At 29.8% G+C, this 26,493-nt stretch overlaps 1 protein-coding gene across 1 annotated transcript in view; it reads right to left on the reverse strand.

Annotated features, from left to right (window-relative positions):
* The window catches only part of LOC120414803 (RAC serine/threonine-protein kinase), a 49,634-nt gene extending 27,080 nt beyond the window's left edge, over positions 1–22,554 (reverse strand). Inside the window, exon 1 of the mRNA XM_039576119.2 lies at positions 21,584–22,554. The gene's annotated coding sequence lies outside the window, so the exon portion shown is untranslated. The remainder of the gene's footprint in view (positions 1–21,583) is intronic.
* Positions 22,555–26,493: the final 3,939 nt, after the last annotated feature.

A 26,493-nucleotide genomic window follows, 5' to 3' on the forward strand; every position in this document is an offset into this window, starting at 1 on the left:
AAAAAGTCAGTCGATAGAACTTTTTATTTCTTACCTCCTGTTAACTTTATTTTATTCCAAAAGATCAATTTTCTTTTAAAAAACCTTAAAATAGTTTTCACTCCCCTTTGCACTTATCGCGCAAAAACGTAAACGTAACCTTGCACCAAAGTTCTCCTACTCGAATGTAGGTGGCGAATCGAATTTTTAGCTTTGGTTTTGGGGGCCTATTGGTGTAGTGACGGTCGCTATTGAGAGATTCGACAGAAACGTGCACGCATCCTGGTGGCGAGTAGAAGCACTACGCAACGATGTTCGGAATGACAGCGTGCTTGGAAATATTATTTTTTTTGCAGTTTTTGATTTTTATTTCCTTCAAATATTTTTTAACGTCGATGAAAGTTATTGTAAAGTGTGGCAATCGCATAAACGAATCGAATGATGTATAAATCATAGGGGCTGAGTTAATTTTTCATGTTTTTTCCTCAAATTTACCAAAAAGATCTTTTGAAAAATTGATTTAAATATGATTTATTTGATTGATAATGCTCCTTATGTGTGTATTATTGATAGAACAAACTATAAGAGTCATATTACAGCATAATTACAATAATTTTCTCAAAAAATTGCCAGTTATTCGAATTTTTCCAAAAAATTCCAAAAAATCAATCAATATTTTGGTCAAAGGGGAAGAAAAGTAAAGTTTGAACACTTTTACATAACATTTCATCATTACTTTTAACTTTTGCAAAATTTAACTCAATTTATCCAAAATATCGATCATCTTTTTAGAAAAATCGTTTAAATAAAATACCAGTCACAATTAATCACTACAAATCACAGCGCATTATGATCGTTAGCGAAATTGCCACACTTTGCAATACCCCACTTTTCTGAAAATGCTTGATTTTTCATCATAAACGCGATTTTTCCCTAAAAACTGCTCAAACTGTATGGGGGCTGTCATTCCGAACACCGCTGGAACAACAGCGAACCTAGCGGAAAAAACGTCGTCGAATTCTTCAATACTCGCTGATGTTTTGGCGCATAGGTTATCAAATCTAGAGTTTTTTTTTAAAAAGGTCCGGAGGGGGGGGGGGGCGGAGGTAAAAAAAATTAACAAATATAAAGATTGGAATAACAAGCCATAGTTTAAACATTTGCATAAAAAAAGGGTTTTAAAATCAAAAACTTGGAATAAAATTTGTACCAGTCTTACTGGAATCCAAAAAAATGGTATAAAATATTTAAAATGACTTAATGAACTATGTTCATCATTTTAAAATATTTACTACAAACAAACTAATTGCCAAACTCGATTTGTAATCGCTTTCAGAATAATAACTTTACGCTAGTCATAATTGTTGAAAATAAGCTCTGTTTTCAGCTCTGTTGTTGATAGAAAATCGTAGAAAATATTCTAAGATTATTCAAGCTCAACAAAGTAATTTTCAAACAAATTTCATATTCCCGACTTTATCGCAATTTTTGCGGATTCTAGTGAATTCTCGACATTTTCCCGATTTGAGTGGTCGCCCTGAAGTTTTTAGGGATTCCATGTAACACTCCACGCGATGACCACAAAGTCACACTAACAAACGCGGGAATAACCTCTCCTGGATCGTGTAAAGTGTTATCACAGTTCAAACGCAACCGTAAACATCCTGCCATGTCTAAACCGAACGACAATAACAAATCGATGCACGTGCGCCCTCACGCCCCGGTCTTGAAGTACCGGACCACTTGTTATGAAACTGTGAATTTACCTTGTCAAGGGTACCTTAGAACTGAATTGAACTGACCTGAGCCTAAGATTGTCACGCGCTCCTCCTGTCCAAGCTGACGATGGCGATAAGACAGCGAGTTTGACCGCAAGTGACTTAAAGTCACATGTTTGCTGATGATACAGCACAGTATTGTTGTTTTGCAAAACCTTGTTCAAATTCGCAATTTCTAGCTGAAACTGCAACTTCATAGTATTGTTGCTCGGATGGCACGTCGTCGGCTAGCGTCAACTAAAACTTGTTAAATTCCAACCTAAATATCTAAAAAGTTCAGCCTTCAAAGGGTTGTGCCCCGTTGCAAAACACTTGGTTTACCTACTTGGCGCCGGTTCGCAACAGCAAATTGTCCACACTTTGCAGAATTTGACCTATTACTAATGCAAACAGAGAGTGGCGGCGTCGCCGGTCGCCGTGTCGAGCGCCGGCCAAAGAAAACACACTTTTGCCGTCGCGCACAGAACGAAAACATTACGTCGGTCGCCGGTCGTCTGCAGAGGCGCCAGGTTTCTAATTTTGTTTTGCATGTGTACAGAGTTGAGGTACCTATACAGTATATCAGGTACTCGCGATTCTGCACATTCGGTCGCGGTATTTGGAATACGGTGAAGAGAGGAAGAAAAAGAGGCTACCTTGCACCGCAAGTGAAAAGCTTATTTTTGTGATGGCCGGCCAAGTTTATTTTCGCGACAAACCGCGACTTTAGGGTACTCCGTGTGTAAAGAGGGTCGATTTGTGCTACTATGTAAAATGATTCACAAATTTGAATCTACCTTTATTGATTTTTTTCGGTACCTATTACATGTTATTTAGTTTTTCTTTTAAATCTATTTTGTGCACCAAAGGTCATGGTTTTAAAACATAATGCTTTTCACGCAGAAAAATATTTTGTACGATCAGCCTGTACGAGGTTTGATTCAACAAATTTTTTGTTGAATATAATCAACGCCGATTTTGCGTTGAAACAAACCTTGATTTTTTCAATTCCACAAAAATCTTTTGTTGTTTTGAAAAAGTTGCTTTGACGTTTAGCGTTGATTCAACAAAAATCTTGATTTTCAAATCAACAAAATGTTTTTTTGATTCAAATATGCCTTATTTTTCTGCGTGTTTATCTTAGACAGGATGACCGATCAAATCCCATTTTAAAATTCCCGATTTTTTCCCGACTTTTTCCGAATCTCAAATGATAGGCATTTCTTAACGAAAGTAAGATTTCAAATCAAATACTGTTTATAAAAATAGTCAATATCAGCCATTGAAAAAAAAAAATCTAAATAAATTCAACTACAGTGTAAACCCAATTATCCGAAGCCTCGAATATCCAAAGTTTTGATAACTCGAAGTTCGATTATCCGAAAGTTTGTATGAGATAATCGAATCATGACAAAACAACGTGCTTTTACCGTTGAATATAAAAATCGACATAGGGCTTTAGGACCCTATAGAAGTACAAAATAAAAAGAGGATAGAGGATTTGCAGCAAAGCAGAAAGACACATGTCGCCACCTATGAACAAATAGCGTAAACCTATGATTTTTTGAAAAAAATGTGTTTTTTCCTTCATAATCAACATTTTTATAAAACTTATGCCGGATTCGGATGAGAAAAATCATTTCCAACAATTTGGTGTACAACTTTCCAATATTTGTTTGATTTTTCTATGAGAAAACTGTAAATTTAGAAAAAAGATGGTAATTTGGACTTTTGGCAAGAAAGTCTGTCAAAAATCAATGAAAATTGTTGAATATACGTTAACCCATCTGTTATCAACTATATAACTGTTTATTTCATTGATACATACGGGGAAACTCATTTTTTCGTGTACCAAAACATGTTTTTTAAAGAAAAAGGTCACAAATTTTTGCGCGCTCAAAAAATGATGTTCATTATTTTAAAGCAAAACAAAAATCTTGTCTTTTGCAACCAGTTTCATTAAGATTGATGCAGGGAATCATGAGAAATAAGCGATTTTGTTCGTCAATCCAGCAGAAAGGGATACGATTTTTGGCAAGTAACCTAATTTTTGCGCCACCTACATTTGAAAAAAAGTCGAACATTGAAAAAAAAAAACGCGGCGGGTACCCCATTTTATTCTTTATTTATTTACATGTCTTACATGTGATTGCAGTATTTTCTATGTTTTTAAAACGTGAAAAAGTTATTACATTTTTCGTTCAGAACGGATTGGATTGGATTTTATTCAAGTTTTTCTGATAAATGAGAATCAAGCTTTTTCTACAGTAATTAATCCATACTCACAATACGTTTAAAGGAATTAAACATTAGGAAACAAATGTTTGAAATGACTTAATTCATTCAGTCTAACCAACCATACTCAAGACTAAATCGTTTTTTTTTTCAGGTATTTAAGCAATGTCATAATCGCTGCAATTCAGCTTTTTTATATTGGTTTTCATTAGCTTTGTTTTGGTTTGAAGTTAGACGTTAACTCTTGTTTGATAAACCTAGCCAAAAAAAAAAATATTCATAAAAAAATACTAATAAAACATGTGGCAAATGCATGACATAATCATCAATATTTATTAGGATTGTTAGTTTCTAAAATAATTTCAAAAAAACTTTAAAGGGGAAAGGAACTTTACATTTAATGTTTTGGGCTAAAAACGAATTGAGTGAAATAAAAATGGTACAAAATTTAAAAAATATCAGCAAATAATTTTTAATCAAGTATGCTTGGGATTCCCGGCTTTTCCAGACTTTTTGACAAAAACTCTCAAATTCCCGACTTTTCGCGGAATTTGGCGAAAAGTTTAACGGAGAGGGTTAACAAAGCGGTCTTTTAATCCATCTATGTTTTACAATATTTAATTTAAATGCGTTAGTTTGCAATCAAAACAGCAACCCAGGGTTTACAAAGTGGTGCACGAGGCGCCAGTGTAAATATTTTATAACGTGTGCGGTGTGAAATCAAAAGTCACACTGCATTGGCCATTGAGCTTAGCTCGGGCTGATTAGAGCCGCAACAGTAAATAGCTCTTAGAAAATAAATCTCGCTCAACTCGTGACAGTTCCACTTTATAACATTGTTTATTGACGTTTGTTTCGTTTCTTTCACATTTTTTTATGTTCAATAAACCCCCAATTTCTGCGCCATTAACATTGTTGATTTACAACTTTGCTTCCAACTAGTTTCACCTTTTCAACGATGATGCACCTGCCTGTTCCCCCTCCCCTCACCCAATGGCACTATTTTTAACAATTAACACACACGTGCGGGTAATTATAGCACCTGTTTGTTTACAACTTCTCGACTAACTGGTTCGAAATCCGAAACCGCGACCACTCGCGCCGTCTTCTTGTGTCCCATCCAGAGGGATGTTTTCAATTGGGGCAGCCCTTCCCTGCTTTGCCCCTTAGTAGGCTGGGCTCCACGTGGCGATGATGACGGCGCGGAAGAGAAATTTATTGGACGCGTGCTGATCATAAATTCTTTATCGAATCCTAGTTGGCCGGCCAAACATTGTTGCGGAGCGAGCTGCACACTGCAGTTTGCGTGGTTTCAAAAAGAAAGGTTTCTTTAAATAATTATTTTTTACATTTTTTTTTTGTTCGAATTTATTTGCATAATTTCAATATGATATAAATATGAAATTGCCGGTACTTTGAAAAATCGTAAATACTCAACTCAAAAATTGTAACTAAATCTCTGTATACCAATAAAATCTGACTACAATGTAACCGTCTCAAGTAGTAATTCACAAGATGCAAGTTCTCCAGCTGTCTTATCACATTAGTTGGATCATCTACCAGTGGGAGATTTGTTAATAATTTAGCCGATTTAATTGATATTGTGATGTCGTATGGACCAGTGAAGCGATACCATTTGAAATGTTTGCCACGACCCAGAAGAATTTATACAACTTTCTTGATTTTTTTAGAAGATTGTTGTAATTCACACCTGAAACCGACCGAATAATTGAATTTTAATGGTATGATTTGGCTTAAGCTTCCTTGTAACAAAAAAGGCAAATTAGGAGAAGGTGGGTCAAGTGTAACAAGCTAAGGAAATACTCGTAAAAACCCATTAAAATCGTAAATAAATCAGTCTGATTTTTTGATAATCATCTTATTTCAGGTCTTGAGCAAGTTTGAAAAAAAAATTGTTTTGTACCATAAAAAATGATTTTAAAATTATTGATTGTCCGTAGGTTCTACTCAACTAGTGGGGCAAGACAAACAAACCGTTTGGGCAAGAGGAACAATGCATGAAACAACATGTTGATTTGCTATCAATTAAACTGTTATTTCTTAGACATAGAGCGTCCAATTTCCCGGGGTTACAAAATTCCCGGAAAATGGGGAATTTTTAACAAATTTCCCGGGAAATTTGAAATTAATTGAAAATTGTTCTGATCCTAGTTCTGATTTTTTTTGCAACAAAAATGTATAGAAAGCAACTTAAATGGTTAAAATCAGTGTGAGGATCAATTAATGCCTTGACTGCTTGTAAAAAACATACAACTTCAGGAAAATATAAAAAAAATCTAAATTTATAAGCTGCCTTCCAATTTGTACAAAATATCAAGAAAAAATGATAAGTATTTTTTTTTGTTAAGAAGTATGTATTATTTTTTTTTAATCACAGTGTTTGGACAGTAAGTAGAATGAATCCATGCTTCAAAACCTCGAAATTGATTTTAAATTTGTCTCTGTGACCAGTTTGAGAAAATATGATAAAGAATAATATTGATGATTAAGCTGAAATGAAAAAAAAAATGCAGAAAATATGTTTTTAATGGCAAATATTTTTTTCCAGAATTATTCTTAGTGGTTTGAGCTAATGAATAAATAGATAAGCAATGAATTTATCTTAAAAATCCGCTTTTTCACTTGAAATACCATTTTTATGCAATAACAACTCAAAGTTATTGGAGCGAGTTTTTGAAATAGGTTTGCATTTTTTCAAAGCAGATTTTTAAATGATTTTTAAGTCATAGCAATATCAGTATTATAGTAATTTCATACTAATCCTTTTGCATCCATGGTAGCTCTGGTACTTTACAAATTTTCAACTTTAGACTTTAATTTCTCAGACACTTTTGAACAAATTAACCTCATTTTCTTGCACAACCCTCTTTGAGACATTTAACCAATTAAATTTTCATCCAATTTGGTTAAAGAAAACAAAAACTGAAAAAAAACTCAATTTTGATCTTAGCGGGAAGAGGTACAGCATGTAAAAAAAGTATTTACACCCCTTGGGCACTATGCACATTTTGTGATGAAACATGTAAAAATTTTAAAGTTTGACAGGAACCTAGTACACTCAACCCCCGGTGGTTGGTCACTTTTTCGTTTGACACTTTTTTAGTTTGTACCCCGTTGGTTGGTCAAAGTCAAACTAAAAAGTGACGAACTGTCACTTTTTACACGGCGCTCACGCATACTATCAAAACCAACGTTTGGTAGTGAGTGTGAACTCCGTGTAAAAGGGGTGTCAAACTAAAAAGTGACCCCGTTCGTTTGACAACAGTTGGTGTCAAACCATCGGGGTTTGAGTGTACTACGTTTTGTTCAGAAACTCATGCCGAACATTTTGCTACAAAAAGCTCATGAAAAGATGATTTCTATAAAAAGTTATATAACAAATACTATTACAAAAATAAAAAAAGGTGCAAAAAAAGTTTGTACACCTTTCGAAAAATTAACATAAACAAAGTTATTTGTTGACAAATCACCATGAATCCAGTCTTCCAACTCCAAATAGGCATCCTTGACTGATTAAAAAAATAATTTGGATTGAATATAAAGTTTACTAACTACTTAGTATAAAAGTTTATATAACTCTGGAAATTTTATATAAAACTTATCTTAACTTAATTTTGCAAACTTTTAATTTAACTAAATGTCAATATATTACCATAGAATTGCTAAATAAACATTTTGGAGTGGGTATAACACCGTTTTGGGGGTCTTTGTATCGATAGAATAGATTTTTCGTTGGAATTTCGTACCAACCCGGAATTACGTCGTCGGGAAATCCGCCGGCATCCGAACCGGTCCACGATTCACAAGTCAACCTATGTGGCATCGGAAAGGGCATAAAATTTCCGATCTTTTGATACCCAAACATCTAGGTTTTCTATAAAATCCACGTTCCAGTTTAAAAATTGAATTTACGAGCCATGGTTTTAACATTTGAATGAAAAAAGTGTTTTAAAATGCATTATACACCTGTCCAGTTGTTTTGCAATCATTAGTTTCAAAAATATCTAAGTATTGACGAAAATTTTATTTTTTGCGAAAAAAAAAGTTTTTGCGATGCTGTGCACTGGAATTTCACAAAAAATCAAAATATTTTTAATCCGGTCTACTTAGACACATCAGATTAGAATGTATATGAAACGTTAGTTTCACTTTTAGATGAAATAATAATATTTTACTAATGTTTTGATCTGTTTTACGAAAAAAAAAATACTTGGAATAGTAAATTATCATAATATCACTATATTTTGTATGGATTTTTTTTAAATAAAATTTGTACCGGCCTTAATCAACTTTAAAACATTTTGAGACACATTTTGTTCATGTAGGATTTTTTTTCAATTCAAAATATCGGGTTTTTTGTAGCTTTGCAGGGTTTTTGTTTATTAAGTGTTTTAATGTTATACAAATTTGTAGGACAGAAAGTTAAAACAAAAATGTATAAACATGACAGGTTTGCTTGCAACCATCACGAGTTTTCGCGTTTTCACGAAACAAAGTTTTGAAAAACAAACGCCTTATGTTAAAGCATTTTTGTGTATCTGTTTGTTCAGCAACTTTGTAGAACATTCATACACTCGTCAAAATAATTCTATAAAATGATAAAAAAACACTTTTAAATGAAATATTTTGTTCTAAATGATAAAAAACAAGTTTGTACATGGTTCGATCACCCGAAGTCTCATAAAAACCTCCGAATAATCGAGACTTCAGATAATCGAGTCTGTACTGTGATTGATTAAAAATAGACTTGTTTTTCTAAAATTATCCAAAATATTCAATCTCGACATTGTTAAATAAATAATTTTACCTAGTTTTCTTTCTAATTCTAACTTATTGTGAGTAAAACGATAACAAATCCTGATAATTCACAACACGCGTACGGCAGTTTCATGTGTGTTTTAATCTTTCAAATTTAGCTTAAAAAAAAGAGTGTGTGTTGTGCTGCCGTTGTAGCAGAGAGTGGCAAACGGACGTGTGCGTTTTCGCTGATCGGTTTTGGCGACGACCGGCAACAGCAGGCGGTGGTGGCGTGGCGAGGTCAGTCAAGAGACTGCCGCGCCGCCGAAGGTTGTCTGGCTGCTGCTGGTGTACGGCCGGTAGGGTAGTTGGTTGTTTGTGTGGTCGTGGCACCACCACCATCACACACATCGCACAGCGTCTTCTTCTTCTTCCTTTTCATTTTCGTAACAAAACGCTCGTTGGTCGAGCATGAAATTGAATTTTTGATGATTATGGTTTCCTGACTTCTACAACTTGTGGTTTAGTTATTGTGTATTTTTTTGGTAACAGTAAAAGGCCGTCGCAAATATTTTTTTGAAGTTTATGTCCCGGCGACATAAACTTTGAAAAATATTTGCAACGACCTAAGTCTTCATTTAAAAAAAAATGTTAGCGTAATGTTTTGAACAAGCAGAATATCACACAACTTACATTATTTTGCTTGATTTTCTGTTCGATTTGTTGTATTCGGCAAAGCGAGTCACATATGCGTGGCCGATTGAAGATTTAGTATAATTTTAAATGCTCAAATCCCGTATATTTGAAGTTTGTAAATATGTTTGTATTTTTTGTGGGATCCAATGTATTTTTTTTTCTTTAAGTTTCTGCCTCTCTTCTAAATTTTCCCAAAAAATCTGGGGGAAAAACAATTTAGGTCGATGCAAATATTTTTCAAAGTTTTTGTCGGTCGACTCTGGTCGAGATATAAAAAATTATATCACAAGCGAGAATTTGAATTTGAAAATGCATTATATATCCATAGAAATCACATACATGCACATCATCAGCTTAAAAAAAATCGGTTTTGTACATCGTAAATTACGAAAATTCACAACATTTTTTATACTAACCCGGGGCACCTAATCTGGGGGGAGGGGGGGGGGGCACGGTACTTTTTGCCCCCCTAAAAATTGGGCTAGGGGGGAAGCCCATACAATGTGACCCGATGACCTATCTTTGTACACAATTTTTCACAATTGTTTGAATTTTTAAGCAAATGCTTTTGAAATCGACAAAATTGTAAATGATTTTTAAGGGGAAATTTCGTCAAAATAGATTTTACGGATAAATAAAAATCTCAAAAATCTGTTCATTTTATGTGAGGTTTTTGTCCAACCTTCAAAATTTCACTGAACAAATCAGAGAAAAAATAATAATTATTTTTAAAAAAAGAAAAAAAAACTTCAACAGCCGCTTTAATGGTTTGTGCAAACTTGATTTTTAAGCTCAAAGAAACGGAAGATTTTTATTTTTTTATTTTAGCATGTGTTTGGAAGTAGCATAACTGCCATAATGCATGATCTATTCTAAGATACTTTTTGTACATTTTTTTTGAAGGATGTGCTTGAAATTTAGTTTTTTATTTTCCTTTCTCCTCGTAGGGTGACCACTCAAATCCCATTTTCAAATTCCCGACTTTTTTCGGCCTTTTCCAGAAACTGAAATAATAGCCATTTCTTATCTTAAAAATGATTCTCTGAGGTTCCTCTTTATAAAAATTTAATATCAACAATTAATGTGAAAAATCTAAATAAATTTTAAAAAAGTTGAAACTATTGACAATTTTTGAAAAATGCAGAAACTTGAAAATTTTAGCTTGGTTACATGCATGTAGAAAATCACAAAATTTCATATTACAGAAAATTTATTAAATCCACTTTCAATCACTCCTGAATTTCAATCACTCCTGAATGTTTCATGAAGATATTTCATGATTTAACTGAGTAAGAGACGATTTAAGCTCAGAATTTTCCCATGCACAAAACGAACTGTCAAACTCTCTGAGCATTTTTCTCAAAACACTGAGTTGATTTACGGGTGCCACGATATCTCGAGATGGGGCGGACCAAATTGGCTGAAATTTTGGATGAAGACTCCCAAGACATATCCCATGTGCATGACGAAGCCCGATTTTGAAATTTTAAATTTTCAAAAAATACAAAAATCAAAAAGTGGCGTTTTTTTTATATGAAAAACACAAAAATGTTTCTATCTTTTTTTTAAATAGACTTTTGAAAATCGGCAATGTCAATATGTTTTTCATGTTTTCAAAACGTAAAACAGTTTTCTATTTATTTTTTTTCATTCAAAACGTAAACAACGATTGGTTTTTATTCGATAATTAAGTTTTCCAATGACTGAAAATCAAGATTTATCTATAGTAATTTACCCAATCTCTGATACATTACAAAATAAAATCTAAAAGTTGCCTCCATTTTGGCCGCCATCTTAGATTACAGATAACTTAGGAACATTTCAAGAGTTTTTTAGCATTTTATTTTTCTGGGAATTAAAAAAAAAACTCTTGATTTTTGGCGTCATATTTTGCGTCAGAGATCGAAATTTGGATTAAAATTTTTAACAAAAATTTCGTGAATCGATTTTCTGAAGCAAAATTTTGGGGTAAATGTAAAAACAGTGAAATTTTTAAATTGTTAGAAATAATTTTTTTGCGACGGACTCATTAAATCAGGGAGATTTCAAGTTATCACCGCATACTTTCCCGATCACATGTTTCTCTCGCGCTAACCCAGACCACATAACAGCAGAGGAAAGAAATCCCGACCAACAGGCAACACTGAACGTGTTACGCGAGGCTTACATTCATATTTATTACTTCTTTCCCATTGAACCTTTCCTACATAGCACTGCTTTCGTGAATCCGGATCTAGCAGCCAAGACATGGTGTCGATCCAAATCCCAAAATAAAATTCCCTGACTTTTCCCTGACCTCTCCAGACCACCTTTTTTTATTTTCTATTTTTTACTAATATATTGTTTGGAGCGTTATTATGGTTTCATGCATTTTCCTTTTTGAATATTGGAAATTTAAGATATTGAAAAACTTCAATGACTTTTTTATTTTATTTTTTTAGTGATGGATTCTGCAAAAACTTAAAAACTTTTTTTATTTTGTGAATCATTTTTTTCTTATCGAACATCCAAAATGAGCAACCATAAAATTGTCCTATGTTTATATCAGGTGATGCCATTTTAAATGTTGCCTTTACCAAAAAATCTAGAGTTTTTTTTTTTTTTGAATGTGTCCTATAAACATATGAAACACAATAGCTTACAGGACCTTCTAAAAAAACCCTAGAAAAAATAAATAATTACAATTGTTGCATATTTTAAATTGCGATTAGTTGTTTCACTTCATTTCCTAAAGAAAATTTAAAGTTAAAAATTAAAAAAAAAATCAATTGAAAATTTGTATCAAAGTAAGAAGTCATGTTTAATTTTAAAATTGTTGCCTTTTGCCGAATTTTAAAACGAATTCCTCCTTCTTAAATAATTTAAATAATCTTACAAAATTTATGTTTGCTATAAAATAAAAAAAAATGTTCCTACCTTGACCAGAGCCTACAGACGATCATTCACACGATCAATACATTTTATAAAAATAAAAAGAAAATACAACCTGTTCGATTTTTTCAAAAAGTCATTATTTAACAAACTTAGATATTTGGGTGTTTTGGAATAGATTCCAAATTTAAGCTCGATATGACCACGGGAACTCCTCCTTGTAACCCCTTGAATGTAGTTTGGGAAAAATATGTAAAATGTAGTTGTACAATCCCTATGAAATCTCGGATGCAGATTTGTTACGGGAAAGTCGAAAAAAATCCGTGCCGAATCCGCGCCGACCGAAACCCCAATCCGCGCGAAATCCGCCCCATATAAAAAAAATCGCGACCAACATTCAAGAAATGTTATTTCCGAAGAAAAAACTAACACAGAAAGTATTGGATAAAAAAAATGAAACTCGTTTTATGTTTGAAGGAATGAATGCAAAAAATCCTGTTAAAAAATACCTCAAGAGACATCAAGAAAAGTGTCACAAAAAAACAATATTTTTGCAAATCAAAGGGACTTAACAATAATTTTGATTTGACCAACATAAACAAAATAGAAAATTAGAAACCAATATAAACAAAATTTAATTTAACTTCAAAAATATAAGCTTAAAAAACCAAAATCTCAAATTTTAATATGATTAAATTTTAGATTTCGAAATTCCAAAAATTCAAAATCTATGAATTTTAGTACTGATTGTATTCCAAATTCCTCACTTAAATTTCATTCCAAAACAAATTGCATTTCCAATATTTGAAATACTTTGTTCTATTAAAGGATGTAAGAATTTAAGAATTCAAGAATTAAAGAATTAAAGAATTAAAGAATTAAAGAATTAAAGAATTAAAGAATTAAAGAATTAAAGAATTAAAGAATTAAAGAATTAAAGAATTAAAGAATTAAAGAATTAAAGAATTAAAGAATTAAAGAATTAAAGAATTAAAGAATTAAAGAATTAAAGAATTAAAGAATTAAAGAATTAAAGAATTAAAGAATTAAAGAATTAAAGAATTAAAGAATTAAAGAATTAAAGAATTAAAGAATTAAAGAATTAAAAAATTAAAGAATTAAAGAATTAAAGAATTAAAGAATTAAAGAATTAAAGAATTAAAGAATTAAAGAATTTAAGAATTTAAGAATTAAAGAATTTAAGAATTTAAGAATTTAAGAATTTAAGAATTTAAGAATTTAAGAATTTAAGAATTTAAGAATTTAAGAATTTAAGAATTTAAGAATTTAAGAATTTAAGAATTTAAGAATTTAAGAATTTAAGAATTTAAGAATTTAAGAATTTAAGAATTTAAGAATTTAAGAATTTAAGAATTTAAGAATTTAAGAATTTAAGAATTTAAGAATTTAAGAATTTAAGAATTTAAGAATTTAAGAATTTAAGAATTTAAGAATTTAAGAATTTAAGAATTTAAGAATTTAAGAATGTAAGAATTTAAGAATTTAAGAATTTAAGAATTTAAGAATTTAAGAATTTAAGAATTTAAGAATTTAAGAATTTAAGAATTTAAGAATTTAAGAATTTAAGAATTTAAGAATTTAAGAATTTAAGAATTTAAGAATTTAAGAATTTAAGAATTTAAGGATTTAAGAATTTAAGAATTTAAGAATTTAAGAATTTAAGAATTTAAGAATTTAAGAATTTAAGAATTTAAGAATTTAAGAATTTAAGAATTTAAGAATTTAAGAATTTAAGAATTTAAGAATTTAAGAATTTAAGAATTTAAGAATTTAAGAATTTAAGAATTTAAGAATTTGAGAATTTAAGAATTTAAGAATTTAAGAATTTAAGAATTTAAGAATTTAAGAATTTAAGAATTTAAGAATTTAAGAATTTAAGAATTTAAGAATTTAAGAATTTAAGAATTTAAGAATTTAAGAATTTAAGAATTTAAGAATTTAAGAATTTAAGAATTTAGGAATTTAAGAATTTAAGAATTTAAGAATTTAAGAATTTAAGAATTTAAGAATTTAAGAATTTAATAATAAATTTTTTGTGTTGTTTTAGAATATTGATATTGATTTTTTTAATTTTTATTTTATAAATCTTTTCATTTCTTTATTAATATAATTTTTTTTTGTTTTTTCAATAGTATTTTTCCTAATTTTATTTCCTAATTTCTGAATAATCCAATTTTAAATGTTGGAGCTGTAATTTTTTTATATACAGTCGACTCTCTGGTTGTCAATATCCAAGGGACCGTCGAGGAAGAGAAGCATCAGTTTACAGAACGATGCAAAATGAAACTCGATTGAAATTGTTTTTTTCTTGCTAGCCAGCTATGGGAGAGAATCATGGCAACGTCCAGCAAATAAAAACAAAGAAATGTCAAACAACCTTCAAAGCTTCGTTTCTCAAAGCAAAATTTCTATGCAAGCCATGAGAAAATGAAATTATTGACAACCGGAATAGATTTTTAGAGCAAATAGAATCCAACGGACCGTCGAGGAAGAGATCCTTCAAGCAAGAGAAAATATCGAGGAATAAAGACAATCGAAGTATGCAGTTTGAAGGGACTGAAGAATTCATCGGTACATGGAGCAATATTGATATCGAGAAGATCGACACATGGTGTCGATCCAAATCCCAAAATAAAATTCCCTGACTTTTCCCTGACCTCTCCAGACCACCTTTTTTTATTTTCTATTTTTTACTAATATATTGTTTGGAGCGTTATTATGGTTTCATGCATTTTTCTTTTTGAATATTGGAAATTTAAGATATTGAAAAACTTCAATGACTTTTTTATTTTATTTTTTTAGTGATGGATTCTGCAAAAACATAAAAACCTTTTTTTATTTTGTCAATAATTTTTTTCTTATCGAACATCGAACAAATGAGCAACCATAAAATTGTCCTATGTTTATATCAGGTGATGCCATTTTAAATGTTGCCTTTACCAAAAAATCTAGAGTTTTTTTTTTTTTTGAATGTGTCCTATAAACATATGAAACACAATAGCTTACAGGACCTTCTAAAAAAACCCTAGAAAAAATAAATAATTACAATTGTTGCATATTTTAAATTGCGATTAGTTGTTTCACTTCATTTCCTAAAGAAAATTTAAAGTTAAAAATTAAAAAAAAAATCAATTGAAAATTTGTATCAAAGTAAGAAGTCATGTTTAATTTTAAAATTGTTGCCTTTTGCCGAATTTTAAAACGAATTCCTCCTTCTTAAATAATTTAAATAATCTTACAAAATTTATGTTTGCTATAAAATAAAAAAAAATGTTCCTACCTTGACCAGAGCCTACAGACGATCATTCACACGATCAATACATTTTATAAAAATAAAAAGAAAATACAACCTGTTCGATTTTTTCAAAAAGTCATTATTTAACAAACTTAGATATTTGGGTGTTTTGGAATAGATTCCAAATTTAAGCTCGATATGACCACGGGAACTCCTCCTTGTAACCCCTTGAATGTAGTTTGGGAAAAATATGTAAAATGTAGTTGTACAATCCCTATGAAATCTCGGATGCAGATTTGTTACGGGAAAGTCGAAAAAAATCCGTGCCGAATCCGCGCCGACCGAAACCCCAATCCGCGCGAAATCCGCCCCATATAAAAAAAATCGCGACCAACATTCAAGAAATGTTATTTCCGAAGAAAAAACTAACACAGAAAGTATTGGATAAAAAAAATGAAACTCGTTTTATGTTTGAAGGAATGAATGCAAAAAATCCTGTTAAAAAATACCTCAAGAGACATCAAGAAAAGTGTCACAAAAAAACAATATTTTTGCAAATCAAAGGGACTTAACAATAATTTTGATTTGACCAACATAAACAAAATAGAAAATTAGAAACCAATATAAACAAAATTTAATTTAACTTCAAAAATATAAGCTTAAAAAACCAAAATCTCAAATTTTAATATGATTAAATTTTAGATTTCGAAATTCCAAAAATTCAAAATCTATGAATTTTAGTACTGATTGTATTCCAAATTCCTCACTTAAATTTCATTCCAAAACAAATTGCATTTCCAATATTTGAAATACTTTGTTCTATTAAAGGATGTAAGAATTTAAGAATTCAAGAATTAAAGAATTAAAGAATTAAAGAATTAAAGAATTAAAGAATTAAAGAATTAAAGAATTAAAGAATTAAAGAATTAAAGAATTAAAGAATTAAAGAATTAAAGAATTAAAGAATTAAAGAATTAAAGAATTAAAGAATTAAAGAATTAAAGAATTAAAGAATTAAAGAATTAAAGAATTAAAGAATTAAAGAATTAAAGAATTAAAGAATTAAAGAATTAAAGAATTAAAGAATTAAAGAATTAAAGAATTAAAGAATTAAAAAATTAAAGAATTAAAGAATTAAAGAATTAAAGAATTAAAGAATTAAAGAATTAAAGAATTTAAGAATTTAAGAATTAAAGAATTTAAGAATTTAAGAATTTAAGAATTTAAGAATTTAAGAATTTAAGAATTTAAGAATTTAAGAATTTAAGAATTTAAGAATTTAAGAATTTAAGAATTTAAGAATTTAAGAATTTAAGAATTTAAGAATTTAAGAATTTAAGAATTTAAGAATTTAAGAATTTAAGAATTTAAGAATTTAAGAATTTAAGAATTTAAGAATTTAAGAATTTAAGAATTTAAGAATTTAAGAATTTAAGAATTTAAGAATTTAAGAATTTAAGAATTTAAGAATTTAAGAATGTAAGAATTTAAGAATTTAAGAATTTAAGAATTTAAGAATTTAAGAATTTAAGAATTTAAGAATTTAAGAATTTAAGAATTTAAGAATTTAAGAATTTAAGAATTTAAGAATTTAAGAATTTAAGAATTTAAGAATTTAAGAATTTAAGAATTTAAGGATTTAAGAATTTAAGAATTTAAGAATTTAAGAATTTAAGAATTTAAGAATTTAAGAATTTAAGAATTTAAGAATTTAAGAATTTAAGAATTTAAGAATTTAAGAATTTAAGAATTTAAGAATTTAAGAATTTAAGAATTTAAGAATTTAAGAATTTAAGAATTTAAGAATTTGAGAATTTAAGAATTTAAGAATTTAAGAATTTAAGAATTTAAGAATTTAAGAATTTAAGAATTTAAGAATTTAAGAATTTAAGAATTTAAGAATTTAAGAATTTAAGAATTTAAGAATTTAAGAATTTAAGAATTTAAGAATTTAAGAATTTAAGAATTTAGGAATTTAAGAATTTAAGAATTTAAGAATTTAAGAATTTAAGAATTTAAGAATTTAAGAATTTAAGAATTTAATAATAAATTTTTTGTGTTGTTTTAGAATATTGATATTGATTTTTTTAATTTTTATTTTATAAATCTTTTCATTTCTTTATTAATATAATTTTTTTTTGTTTTTTCAATAGTATTTTTCCTAATTTTATTTCCTAATTTCTGAATAATCCAATTTTAAATGTTGGAGCTGTAATTTTTTTATATACAGTCGACTCTCTGGTTGTCAATATCCAAGGGACCGTCGAGGAAGAGAAGCATCAGTTTACAGAACGATGCAAAATGAAACTCGATTGAAATTGTTTTTTTCTTGCTAGCCAGCTATGGGAGAGAATCATGGCAACGTCCAGCAAATAAAAACAAAGAAATGTCAAACAACCTTCAAAGCTTCGTTTCTCAAAGCAAAATTTCTATGCAAGCCATGAGAAAATGAAATTATTGACAACCGGAATAGATTTTTAGAGCAAATAGAATCCAACGGACCGTCGAGGAAGAGATCCTTCAAGCAAGAGAAAATATCGAGGAATAAAGACAATCGAAGTATGCAGTTTGAAGGGACTGAAGAATTCATCGGTACATGGAGCAATATTGATATCGAGAAGATCGACAGCCAGAGAGTCGACTGTATTTTTTTATTTTTTTCAAGAATGTTCAAATTAAAAAAAATATTTCTACTGGTTGAATCCCATCTAAAATTCAAAAGCGGAGAGGCTTCTGTTACGTCCAATCAAGCTCATATTTGGGATAGAAGCACAGTACACCCACTGGAACATGCCCAATAATAATTTTTGTTTCATCCAAATGTCTGTATCTTCAGGAATAGTTTGAAATATGATTAAGATTCACAAGATTAAAATTGAATGTATCCAGTATAAAAGAACACTAAATGAGGATAAAAAAAAAATACTCAAAACTTTAAAGAAATTAAATATTCATAGTCAGTATGTTTAAAAATTAGTTGAGTGTAGTAATACATTTATTTAGGAAATCCTCAACAACACATTTAAAAAATATCTCTTCATAATCTTCATCTTTCGACGTTTCTTATTGAGAAAATACAAACAAAATTTTTCGGATTCAATTAATAATAATCGAAGTTTTTGCACTCAACGAAAAAAAAAAAAACAAATTATCCTAATTCTTGATGATATTTTTCTTTATAAGTTGAAAGTAATTTTATCTCTCTCAATGTTTTTTTTAATTAAAATTGCTACCGCGCGAAATTCGCGCCGTCCTTAACAACCCTGTTTATTCCATATTTTTTTGTTTTATTTCTTTAATTCTTGAATTTATTTCTTTAATTTTAAATTCCATTCAATATTTTGCTTACATTTTAGATTACACAAAATTAGATTACTTCGTGAAAGAAAATACTTGGTGGGACAATTATGCGTAGGAGTGTAACGATGGGACAAACAGACTTGATGTTGTTTTTGATGAGTTTCCGAACAAAGTACTATTTTTATGAGTTTTTCGAAAAGTATACGACAAACTAAACTTTAAAAAGTCAAAAGATCAAAATCGTCAAAAAATGACATGGGACAATCATGCGTAGAACGGCAGAAGACTAAAGTAAAATTTTGGAAAATTTTCTTACCTTGTGCGCTAGTAGGGGAAATTCTCGTATGTTTGGCAGGTTAAGCACTCGCTCCTAACTTCATCCAATTTGCTGATTTTCACTATTTAAACAACTAATTTTGCAAAACTTTTGATAGAAACTTGCTTGCTCACTTCTTATTGAGCTATTTATCACTCGATTTCAGTTGAAAACGCTTTTTATTAATTTTAATTGAATGTCAAAGTTCTGACCTGCCAACATTAGAGTCACGCTGGAATTAGAAGCTTTTCCCCTAATTTGTAATTTTCAGTTGAACGCAAATTCAAATTATTTGATTTTTAAACATAAATATATTGCAAACAAGCCACGCGCATTTCATCGTGACCCTTTTCTTAATCATTTTTTAATATGGAGTTTTGCGTTTCTTCCGGACTGACCAATATAAAAAATTAAATATTATCAATGCTGCAAAGTTTGGCCTGGAAGACATTCAAATACATCATCTAGGGCGAATTTTCAAAAAGAAATGAAATTTTGTAGTCATATTTTTAAGATCATCGAAATTCCCTGACCCTGCTTAAAATTCCCTGACTTTCCCTGACTTTTCCAGGTCAAATAAAATTCCCTGACAATTCCAGGTTTTCCCTGACTTTTCCAGAAATCGACACCATGTCGACAGCCAGAGAGTCGACTGTATTTTTTTATTTTTTTCAAGAATGTTCAAATTAAAAAAAATATTTCTACTGGTTGAATCCCATCTAAAATTCAAAAGCGGAGAGGCTTCTGTTACGTCCAATCAAGCTCATATTTGGGATAGAAGCACAGTACACCCACTGGAACATGCCCAATAATAATTTTTGTTTCATCCAAATGTCTGTATCTTCAGGAATAGTTTGAAATATGATTAAGATTCACAAGATTAAAATTGAATGTATCCAGTATAAAAGAACACTAAATGAGGATAAAAAAAAAATACTCAAAACTTTAAAGAAATTAAATATTCATAGTCAGTATGTTTAAAAATTAGTTGAGTGTAGTAATACATTTATTTAGGAAATCCTCAACAACACATTTAAAAAATATCTCTTCATAATCTTCATCTTTCGACGTTTCTTATTGAGAAAATACAAACAAAATTTTTCGGATTCAATTAATAATAATCGAAGTTTTTGCACTCAACGAAAAAAAAAAAAAACAAATTATCCTAATTCTTGATGATATTTTTCTTTATAAGTTGAAAGTAATTTTATCTCTCTCAATGTTTTTTTTAATTAAAATTGCTACCGCGCGAAATTCGCGCCGTCCTTAACAACCCTGTTTATTCCATATTTTTTTGTTTTATTTCTTTAATTCTTGAATTTATTTCTTTAATTTTAAATTCCATTCAATATTTTGCTTACATTTTAGATTACACAAAATTAGATTACTTCGTGAAAGAAAATACTTGGTGGGACAATTATGCGTAGGAGTGTAACGATGGGACAAACAGACTTGATGTTGTTTTTGATGAGTTTCCGAACAAAGTACTATTTTTATGAGTTTTTCGAAAAGTATACGACAAACTAAACTTTAAAAAGTCAAAAGATCAAAATCGTCAAAAAATGACATGGGACAATCATGCGTAGAACGGCAGAAGACTAAAGTAAAATTTTGGAAAATTTTCTTACCTTGTGCGCTAGTAGGGGAAATTCTCGTATGTTTGGCAGGTTAAGCACTCGCTCCTAACTTCATCCAATTTGCTGATTTTCACTATTTAAACAACTAATTTTGCAAAACTTTTGATAGAAACTTGCTTGCTCACTTCTTATTGAGCTATTTATCACTCGATTTCAGTTGAAAACGCTTTTTATTAATTTTAATTGAATGTCAAAGTTCTGACCTGCCAACATTAGAGTCACGCTGGAATTAGAAGCTTTTCCCCTAATTTGTAATTTTCAGTTGAACGCAAATTCAAATTATTTGATTTTTAAACATAAATATATTGCAAACAAGCCACGCGCATTTCATCGTGACCCTTTTCTTAATCATTTTTTAATATGGAGTTTTGCGTTTCTTCCGGACTGACCAATATAAAAAATTAAATATTATCAATGCTGCAAAGTTTGGCCTGGAAGACATTCAAATACATCATCTAGGGCGAATTTTCAAAAAGAAATGAAATTTTGTAGTCATATTTTTAAGATCATCGAAATTCCCTGACCCTGCTTAAAATTCCCTGACTTTCCCTGACTTTTCCAGGTCAAATAAAATTCCCTGACAATTCCAGGTTTTCCCTGACTTTTCCAGAAATCGACACCATGCAAGATGGGATATGATGGTCTAGGAACGGGAATCTAATGATTTGATGGGATTTCCTAGAAGAGCTTGGGTACACCATAGATCATAGTTTGTGTTTTGATTTGCCACCCAGAGGGTTAGTATTCATGAATGTACACGAAAGTTTTAAAAATTTACCGTAAGGAATTTCGCCTTCATTCATGGATTGCTCCACCTCAAGTGTGTGAGAGATAGACGATGATGATGCTGATTCTGCTCTCGTTGTCGAGTTGTTCTTCTAGCTCGGGGTTTTTTTTCGGATGTAAGATCAATTTTTAGTATTATTATTTCTCAAGTAATCCACGGGGCAATCTGGTCACAGAACACAGACACTGAAACGTATATTTTGGGCTATTTTTTCCTTCACTTTCTAGTGCACAGCGTAATAAACTTTTTGCTCCCAAAACGACGACGAAGACGACGACGGCCAAGACGGTGACGACATTATCTTTCTCGAGCAATAATGTTGAATGTTATTCTTTTTGGTTTTGTTGTTGTTATTCATCACACACCACAAAGGAACACGAAAGTATCAGGCAAAGGAAACGAGAATGTAAAAATCACACCAACACGCACATTATTTCAGTGTAGGACAGACAAGCAAGACAGACACAGAGTATAACCCTGAGTTTTTTTTTTTCGTTTTTCTTTTAAAATTAATTTAAGAAACGCACTTTTTTTCCTTGAACACGACGTAGTAGGCAATGATCCTGCGGGATTATGAAACGTCTCCCCTAATCAATCCTCTAATGATCAATTTGACCCTATCCCGTGGTAGGCCATGAATTCTCTTCCTCCAAGACACGCGGATTGCTTGGACAGGTCTGCCTGCCAGACAGACAGATACCGCAATTCTGATGCGTATTTTTCCTTCCTTCTATCCGACCTTTACACCGACGAAGCTTTAATTTGGCCACCTTTCAGCACTAACGCAGTGCTCACAAATCCCGTCACTAAGCTTGTCTATCTTCGATTGAATCGCGAATTCGCGTGGTCACCACCGACGATTAAATTGTTGGACTTCTTTCGCCCCGTCGACGGAACGTACAGCTAATCACGACGATGTTGGTTGGACTGTGGTCTGAAAAAAGTTTTGACTTTTGCGTGGTTCCCCACAAATGGACGACGGCGAGACAGCGTTGCCAGTCGGAATGGTTTTTTTTTCGGTCTGAGCTGTGAATACGTCTACGCGACAGGCACTAAAGCATGCTTGAGGCGTATCCACGCGAGAACGAAGTGTTGGTTTTCGAGGTGAGGTTGGAACGTTCAATCGATTTTTTGTTAGGCCCTCTGGAAATTGTTGTTGCTTATCTTTTTTCAATGTAAATAGTCAAAAATATTCGGAATAATTTTATTTTACCCAAAAAAAATTCTATTTTTTTTTGCTTCTTTATTTTATTGGTTAAAATAATTAAAATCTACATCTTGTAATCAAATTCTAGCATATTATTCAATTCTTTTTTAGTAAAAAAATAAATTCAAGACCTATAAAAAAATAAGCATTCAAATATTTAAAATTTCTAAAATTTCTCAATTTCTTGTTTCAAAAACTAAAAAATTCAAAAGTCATAAATTCCATAATTCATTAAAAGCAATCAATAATTAAAAAAATCAAACAAGATAATTTTTTAAATTTTAAGATCCAGAAATTCGAACATTCTTAATTTTAAAATTGATTACTCCAAAATAAAAAGATTTTATTTTTTTTTTATTTTTTTTTTTATTTTATTTTATTTTTTTTTATTTTATTTTTTTTTTTTTTGGGATGGTGATCCAGCCGCACATCGTTGATGTCGAAACCTCTAAACTGGGCCCTCGTCCTGTCACGTCCGTCAGTAGTCTTGTCGTACATTACAACTAGAATCAGATCTGCCAATGAATTAGTACACTTCGACCAAATAAACACTGACGCTGTATGGATCTGACTCTAGAATAAATGCACAGTTGTGTGTTATTCATAAGTCCAAAATGTTCAATTATTCATATAAGTCCAAATATTCATTTGCGGATAACTACCTAACTTGAATTGAATACAAGATTTAAAGCAACCTATCCGAAAGCTACTCTTAACTCAAATCCCCGACATTTTAATTATTAACCAAAAAAAAACGTTTCTTTTAAAACCTGTCTGGCTTCTTTTAAAAAACAAAAAAACAAATAACAGTTGATATTTTACAAGTCGTGAATTGAAAAAGAGACAACCATTTGATCGTCAGAATTCCAGAAGATCCTCGATTCGCAACAATGGTCGATACAATCATAATCCGACAACCGTTAGTTCAACAGATCAACGAATTTAGTCCGATATCATTTCACTATTGATTGATCGAGACTCTATGGAAATTTTGACAAATCAGAATGGTTTTTATGCTACTGATTCTGATAGAATTACTAGATTCACTGTTACTAATTTTGTCCCTAAATAACTAAAGGCAAAGTATAAAAAGTTGATATTTATAGTTAAAATCCTAAATTCTACAAACACTATTTTTTTAAACCCGCATCCTAACCTGACACCCACATTAAGATAGGGAAAAATCACATATGTAGCGGTTCATTGTACAAATGTGATATTTCCACTATCAGAGAACCTCCTTGTCTCGATGACAGCTTACCGGCCATCGATTAAGCCCTGAGACTACGCCAAAGTGGGTTCTCGCAGCATGAAGTGGTGTCCATGTGTAAAAATGGAAGCTTCAGCAATATACTGAACACTTCGATTTTAATTCCACATCGAATCAAATCATACTCTTTGCCAAACAAGCATCAAACCTGTGACATTCATTATGACAAAGCCCAGGGATTACTCCAAAATAAAAAGATTGAAAATAAAACAAAAAATAAAGAAATTAAAATTTGAAAAATATACAATTGGGATTTAATAAGTTTAGGTTTAACGTCAAAAGCGTGTAAAATTTAAAGGTTGAAAATAAAACTAAAAATAAAGTAATTACAGTCCAGACTCAATTATCCGAAGCCTCGATTATCCGAAGTTTCGATTATTCGAAGCTCGATTATCCGAAGGTTTGTATGGGACTTCGGATAATCGAATCACGAACAAAAAAAAGTGTTCGTGTTGACTGGAATTGGGTCGCAGAACTCGAAATTGATGTTTAAAACAAGAAAAAGAAAAAAGTTTTTTCTTTTTCTTGTTTTAAACATCAATTTCGAGTTCTGCGACCCAATTCCAGTAAAATTTAATAGTTTATTGCTTTTTAATTAATAGAATGCATTTTTCAATATTTCGTCACCGCCATATTGGCGGCCATCTTGGAATTAAAAATTCTATATAACTTTAGCGTAGTTCAACAACGAAAAAAAAGAAAAAAAATTGTCGTGATTCGATTATCCGAAGTGAAATTTTTCCGAGGCCTTCGGAAAATCGAGTCTGGACTGTAAAATTTTAAAAAATAAGTTAAACGTGTAAAGCAACGCACAGAGAGCTTCCAAAAGCGTTTTGTAAGTCTCAACAAAACCTACAAATTGCTTTTAAAAGATAGCAAAAATTTTGCGTCGTTCCAGATAAATTGACAAATTAGAAAAATGTTACACACCGCGTGAAAAGAGATTTCTTTGTATTTGGCGTATCTTCGTACTCGATTTTTCGAAGTTCTCGTCAAAATTTCACTCGGATAATCGAATTCAGAAATGATTATTAAAATTATGACTCTAAAAGTTTAAGAATTTAATAATTTAAGAATAAAAGAATAAAAGAATAAAAGAATAGAAGAATAAAAGAATAAAAGAATAAAAGAATAAAAGAATAAAAGAATTTAAGAATAAAAGAATAAAAGAATAAAAGAATAAAAGAATAAAAGAATAAAAGAATAAAAGAATAAAAGAACAAAAGAATAAAAGAATAAAAGAATAAAAGAATAAAAGAATAAAAGAATAAAAGAATAAAAGAATAAAAGAATAAAAGAATAAAAGAATAAAAGAATAAAAGAATAAAAGAATAAAAGAATAAAAGAATAAAAGAATAAAAGAATAAAAGAATAAAAGAATAAAAGAATTTAAGAATTTAAGAATTTAGGAATTTAATAATAAAAGAATAAAAGAATAAAAGAATAAAAGAATAAAAGAATAAAAGAATAAAAGAATAAAAGAATAAAAGAATAAAAGAATAAAAGAATAAAAAAATAAAAGAATAAAAGAATAAAAGAATAAAAGAATAAAAGAATAAAAGAATAAAAGAATAAAAGAATAAAAGAATAAAAGAATAAAAGAATAAAAGAATAAAAGAATAAAAGAATAAAAGAATAAAAGAATAAAAGAATAAAAGAATAAAAGAATAAAAGAATAAAAGAATAAAAGAATAAAAGAATAAAAGAATAAAAGAATAAAAGAATAAAAGAATAAAAGAATAAAAGAATAAAAGAATAAAAGAATTTAAGAATTTAAGAATTTAAGAATAAAAGAATAAAAGAATAAAAGAATAAAAGAATAAAAGAATAAAAGAATAAAAGAATAAAAGAATAAAAGAATAAAAGAATAAAAGAATAAAAGAATAAAAGAATAAAAGAATAAAAGAATAAAAGAATAAAAGAATAAAAGAATAAAAGAATAAAAGAATAAAAGAATAAAAGAATAAAAGAATAAAAGAATAAAAGAATAAAAGAATAAAAGAATAAAAGAATAAAAGAATAAAAGAATAAAAGAATAAAAGAATAAAAGAATAAAAGAATAAAAGAATAAATGAATAAAAGAATAAAAGAATGAAAATTGAAGAAATTAAAAGAATGTATGATTTTTTTTTAGGTTTCAGGTTTTCGTAATTTTTAAATTTTAGAACTTTTGTTTTAAATTGAATTTTCCTTTTTTTATTTTTATATAAAGGGGGGGAGGGCTAGGATAATCGAATTCAACAAAATTGTTTCACAAACAAAATACAAAAATCAATATTTTAAAAATGGAAAAATGATGCTAACTGAGAACCTCTGAACGAACAAAATAAGAACACAGTTTGCTACATCACATAGTCGACATTGCGCAAAACGCCATTCGGGAGGGCAATCTGTCATCAATTTTCATTTTGTTGACGTTTCTCT

Source organism: Culex pipiens, chromosome 3 (genome assembly GCF_016801865.2).
Source record: "Culex pipiens pallens isolate TS chromosome 3, TS_CPP_V2, whole genome shotgun sequence".
Taxonomy (NCBI): Eukaryota; Metazoa; Arthropoda; class Insecta; order Diptera; family Culicidae; genus Culex; species Culex pipiens.